This window comes from Herpailurus yagouaroundi, unplaced genomic scaffold (assembly GCF_014898765.1).
Source record: "Herpailurus yagouaroundi ecotype Mexico unplaced genomic scaffold, PumYag 28, whole genome shotgun sequence".
Classification (NCBI taxonomy): Eukaryota; Metazoa; Chordata; class Mammalia; order Carnivora; family Felidae; genus Herpailurus; species Herpailurus yagouaroundi.
In genome coordinates this window covers 136,732,271-136,738,488 of record NW_024412376.1, presented here as the reverse complement: position 1 = coordinate 136,738,488, position 6,218 = coordinate 136,732,271, and positions in this window count along the sequence as shown.

Below are 6,218 nucleotides of genomic sequence, written 5' to 3'. Positions count from 1 at the left end.
AGTGCATCAGGCAGGAGTGACCCAGGCTTCCCTCCTGGAACCACTCAGGCCACAGGTGTCCTGGCAACGACAAAATCATGAGACATTGAGCTCTGAGAGCATCTGTCTCCTGGTCCCTGCTCGGGGCACCCAGGGGACAGCCCCGACAGCCCCTGTGGGTCCAGGCATCCACATAGGACTTAGGAGATTGCAAGGAAGTTGCCCCAGAATGCAGAGCTAGGGGGTGCTGACTTCCTCCCCAGGTTTAAGGGCCACATGGATACCCACACCCAAGCCGCAGAGATTCTGATCTACTGGGCTGGAGACTGGACTCCTCCACCATATGTATAAAAACCCCCTCAGGTGATTGTAATGTGTGGCCAAGGTTGAGAACCACCAGGATCCGGCCCACTGATTCGCAAACTGGTGGCACATTGGAATCACCCTAGAGGTTTAATAAATTCTAACGCCTGGACGCCACTTTGGCTTAATTGCTCTGGAGTGTTAACCTGGCATGGGGATTAGGGAATCATTACCTTTCACCTGAGGTGGCATTTTAAAACCCCCAATGGCGGGGGCACCTGGGTGGCTCAGTCAGTTAAGCATCGACTTCGGCTCAGGTCATGATCTCATCTTGGGTTTAAGCCCCGCGTTGGGCTCTGTGCTGACAGCTCAGAGCCTGGAGCCTGCTTCGGATTCTGTGTCTCCCTGTCTCTCTGCCCCTCCCCTGCTCACACTCTGCCTCTCTCTGTTTCAAAAATAAACAACATTAAAAAAATTTTTTAAACCTCAAATGGTGGCCTGCATCTAATTGGCGATCAATGCAAATTCAGCCTGGGATTGCTCTAAATCCTGATTTTTTTTGGAGAGAATCCACTTTGTCTGCTCTGTCATTGCTGACTGGTTCCCAGTGGTTTTTCCTCCTCTGGTATTTTCCTCAAGTCAATCAACATGGCAGACAGCCATGGCAGACAGAAAGGGAAGTAGGACAAACTTACTTGAAGAAGAGTTTTTGGAAGACACTGGAACTGTGGTCAAACTCAGTCAACAGGCATAAATATGAGTATGAAAAATCACTTGTGTATTCAAAGCTCTAGTCTCCAACCATCTTTAAAAAATATTTTTTTAATGTTTACTTATTTTTTTGAGGAAGAGAGAGACAGAGTGTGCGTGGGGGAGGGGCAGAGAGAGCGAGAGGGAGAGGGAGACACAGAATCTGAAGCAGGCTCCAGGCTCTAAGCTGTCAGCACAGAGCCTCACGTGGGGCTTGAACTCATGGACCATGAGATCATGACCTGAGCCGAAGTGGGACACTTAACCAACTGAGCCACCCAGGCGCCCCTCTGATCATCTTTTAGTCTTTGTAGTTGTTAGGCTGGATAAAGACTGCCTTTCTCTCAACCCAAAAGGTCAACAGGAAGCTTCTTTTTCCATATTTTATTTGACAGTGTATGTCAAATAAATTTTATTTGACAGTGTATGTTTGGAAAGTCAATCTTACTGACTGAAAGTTGAAAACATTATTTTAATATCAAAACATGTGAGACTGTTACAAACCATACTACACAAAGTATACAGTTTTAAAAAATGAAAATAAATATCTAAGAAATTTCATGCTACCTGAAACTAATCTAATGTTATAAGTCAATTGTATTTTGATAAAAAAAAAAAAAATTCAGGGACGCCTAGGTGGCTTAGTCAGTTAAGCGTCCAACTCTTGATTTTGGCTCAGGTCATGCTTTCACGCTTCGTGAGTTCAAGCCCCGCATCGGGCTCTGTGCTGACAGTGCGAAGCCTGCTTGGGATTCTTGGTCTGTCTCTGTCTCTCAAAAATAAGTAAAATTTAAAAAAATCATAAAAAAAAGATTTCATGTTTGTACTAGATGCTTCAGAATACCCCTCAGTTATGTCAATCTGCAGTTATCAATTAATTATTTGTTAGACAAGTTTGAAACCCATTGAAACAAGGGAGTTCAACCTGTTTTTCTATGATTTCAATCACTTTTAATATGCTTTCCCCTGCCGGGGTTGCTCTTCCCTTACCAGGCTGGTAAGTTGGTAAGATGAACTCCTATTTTTGCCTCAAAACCCCATCGGGTCTCCCGATGTTAGCACCACTTTCTCTGTATCGTGCAGAGTCTGTATCTCTACCTTTGTACTTATTCCATGTTAGTGTAACTTACTTGTTCATGTATGTATTTCATCTTTAAGACTGGATACCCTTTGAGGGCAGGAATGATTTTGATTCACTTCTTTTCCCAGTGCTTTGCACTGGGCCTGACAGAGAGCAGTGAGAGTTTGTTGATTAAAGAGTTTGTTGATTAAAAGCAATGTTTTTTTTGTTTTTTTTTTTTTTTGATTTCTTAAAAAACAACTGAAGAATCTCAAATGCTCCAAGTTGCTGCTACTTAAAATACAAAAGGAGATTGTTAGTGTTTTGGGTTTTTGTTTTTTTTTTTCTGAATTTTTTCTGAGTCAGCTGTGTGACTCTGACTGTGTTCAGAAAACATAGGAGTTGCCCTGGCAGGGGGCTCTGGGAGGGATTGTCACTAGATCCTGACCCCTTGGCGGGAGGGAGAGAGGAGGACATTGGAGGGGGGGGCAATCCAGCAGCTGGCCCAGCTGTAGGGCCTGCTCCCTCCTCCCTCCTCCCAGGCTCTTTGAACAGCTCTGTACTTACAGCCACTTGCACAAGCCCTGGCACTGTTTGCCTCTAGTTAGGGTCAGAGGCCTTATAGGAATGGCATGATTCTACTTCCTTAAATAGCGACTTGGGAATGAAGTGAGTAATCATGTCTTTAATTAGCCATACCCCAGAGGCCAGGAGGGGGCTGGTAAATGGTGGGCCCCCAGCCAAGATCAGCAGCATTGTGCTGCTGGTACTCAGTCCAGGCAGACTTAGCGCCATGTTTGATTTGCCTCTCTCCCCCGACTCGTCCTGTCAAGCCCATCCTCCATTCTGCCATCATTTCAGCCTGATGGGCTGCTCAAGGTTGACAGAAGGGAAGAAAGGAGGAAAAAAACCTAACTTTTTCTGAGCATCTCACACGCACCAGGCTCTGGGCCACATGCTGGGAACGGTAAAGCGGAAGACCCGAGAAGGACGAGGGTGGAACCGGATAAAAGCGTAATCCACGCGGTCCGGCCCCCGTGTCAGAGAAAGAGGGTCCCAGTGACCAAGAGGTATTTCAGAATAACATAAGTCCTTTACTTGTATTTTCAAGTTCTGTAAATGGAATCCATATGGATTCCTGAGCTACCCTGATACAACCTCTTCCCCTCTCTGTCCACCTGCTCGCAGCCTGAGCCTCCCCGGGGCACTCTTTCTTCAACCCCACCCCCACCCCACCAGAAAAGTGCCCTGATCCATGCCAGTTTCCTTTCCTACCTTTGAGAAAACATCTTTCTGTCCCTAGTCCACATGCCTCTCATCTCTTCGAAACCTTCTTCTTTCCTTCCGTCTCTTCATTTTTCTGTCTGAGCCTTTGGGTCTGTACCACGGAAAAGATAGATTCTGGCAAGGGAGACCTCTATCCCTGGAGAGTGACAGAACAGTAGCAACCAAGCGGGAAAGGTCTTTTTAGCCACTAAGGAAGGAGAACACAGGCTGGGAATATCTAGAGGTTGATCATCTCTCTGCTGCCACTCAGGTGCATAAACAATATGGAAGTGTGTGTGCAGTGTGGCGAGCATAGAGAAAGTAATGGCAGCTCTCCCCAGGGTGCTGAGGGATCGCCTCCCAAAGCAGCCCTGAGATGAGTGTTGAAGGCAGACCAGGAGCTCACCATGAGGTCAAGGAGGAAGGGATTCCCATTCAGAGGAATAATAGGGATGAAGCCACTTTGGATACATCAAGAGAAGGTTGGGGGAGCCTGTGTGGCTCAGTCCGTTAAGCCTCAGACTTCGGCTCAGGTCATGATCTTGAGGTTCGTAGGTTTGAGCCCCCTGTGGGACTCTGGGCTGACAGCTCAGAGCCTGGAGCCTGCTTCACATTCTGTGTCTCCCTCTTCTATGCCCCTCCCCTACTCATGCTGGGTCTCTCTCTCTCTCTCTCTGAAAAATAAACACTAAAAAAAAAAACAAAAACCCCAAAACCAGAAGGTTGACTCCCTCAGTAGACTGTGTTAGGCCCCCACTCTATTTTCTAGGTCTTGACCTCGGGCTTTCTAGAAATGTAATGATGGGCAGGGTCCCTTCCTTTTGGGTATTTATACTGAAATCTCAGATCCCCAACAGGGACCTGATGAAGGGTATGTTAATGAACTGGTAGGGCAAGGCGGGCACATGTCCCTGTCTTTCCCAAGGCAAGAGAACGCAAATGCAGCCATTTGTGGTTGGGAGGTAAATTTACTCTCCTGAGGCAGAAGAGAACACCTCGGGCAGGTCTGGGCTGCACAGGGCAGGGCCGACTTTGCCCAGACCAACTTTGGGACAGTTAGGAATGAAGTGGAAAGACTATCAACAAGCCTTTCTCTGCAAGTCCTTTCAGCTTCCCTCAGTCCCCTGTCCGTGAGACGTGTATTCTGAAGTGTCATTCAGCTCGGGCTCAACCTGTTCACCCCCTCTACCTCTCACTTCTCGCATGTTTGTGCTTCTGGGATTTGAAAGACCACGTTGTGCTCGAATTGTGTTTTCAGCTGTGAGTCATAGGAATGCGTTTGCTGGTACTAACCTGGCACCCAGAACTCTACAGCGTAATCTCTGGAGACACAAAGTAGGGCCCCAGACCAAGAGCGTCACCTGGGAACTTGCTAGAAGTGAAGCCGCTGGGGCTCCCTCCCACACCCACGGCCCCCGCGGGATGGGGCCGCCCCCCCCGGGGGGGGGGGGGGCGGTGTTTGAACAAGCCCTGTGGGCATGCTCTAGTTTTGCGGGGGAGGGTCTTTGCTCGAGGGTTGTTTAGTGTCCTGGTGCTAACTGGTGATGACTAGGACTGAGTCCCCAGGTTTGTAGGGGTTCTGAGGCCCCAGAAAACGCAGTTTTCCTAAGGGCCTCTTCTAAGAATGCGTACAAAAGCACTCTCTGCCCTTCTCCATGAGCACTGAGCGCTTGACAAAATGCCAGACATGTTGCATCAGAGGCCAAATTCTGACTTCTCGGCAGGCAAATGAACCTTTGCTCTTCAACGGTGGGAGGAGCGCGGGCTTCCACGAGGATGTAACCAGGGCTCCCGAGGGCTGCAGGCGACCCCCAACGCAGGGGCCCCCGCCTCAGGCGACCCCCCCCCCACCACAGGGGCCCCGGACGCAGGCGACCCCCCCACCGCAGGCGACCCCCCCACCGCAGGCGGGGCCCCCACTGCAGGGGCCCCCACCGCAGGTGTTCCAGTCCTGGGCTGAGGAACACATCTCTCCCTTCAGTGCCTGCTCTAGGACCAGCCCTGCCCCTTCCCCTTCCACTTCTCAGAAGCTGCCATGCCTAATTCTGCAGCTCCCCTTGGAGCTGAGCAAGAGGAAATGGACTGTAACAGAAGAAGAGAAATTCAAATTCCCTGGAAGGGACTTTCTGAGGGCAAGCCTGGAACGGATCTTCAGGGCAGGTTGCACAATCTTTTTTGGACATCTCTCGTAGGGGCCGAGAAATATAGTACCTAAAGCTGGGGCTTAAACTAGGTCCAGTCCTGGCTTTCTGTGATTTAGCTCTGTGATCTTGGGGAAATTACTTAGCCTCTCAGTGCCTTCATTATTCTTGGTCATAAATTGGGAGTCATAACAGCAAGACACTCATAGATGAATGGGAGGATTAAATTAGATAATACATCCTAAGTCAGTACTAAGTCAGTACTCAGTACCTGGTCTGTAAGCAGGTATTAAGTATCAGCTATTAGCTATTGTCAGTGCCATTCGGTGCATGCCTGCTGGAAGAATGACAGCCGGAACACCACTGAAAATATAGTCCACTGCTACCGTGGATTCCCTTATGTTCTGAACAATGAGATTACCGGGGAGTGGTCCCATTTCTTAAGGCTTAATGAAGCTCTGGGCAGTTATTTTTCACAGTGGTTTTCTATTTCTGGAATGTCTTCTCTTTTCTGGTCTGTTGTCATCCAGTAGGCTGTTAGTGGGGAATCAGAGTGACTTAAATCGCTCCCCTGGACGGAGGCAGGAAACAATTAAAAAGAAATGGGAAAAGAGGCTCCTCGGGTAGAGTTACAAGGCTTAACACCAGGTAGCATTTCCTGACAAGACTCAGCTTGGAATCTCTTAGCAACTTGGAAGAGTGAGTCCTCACATCTGCCT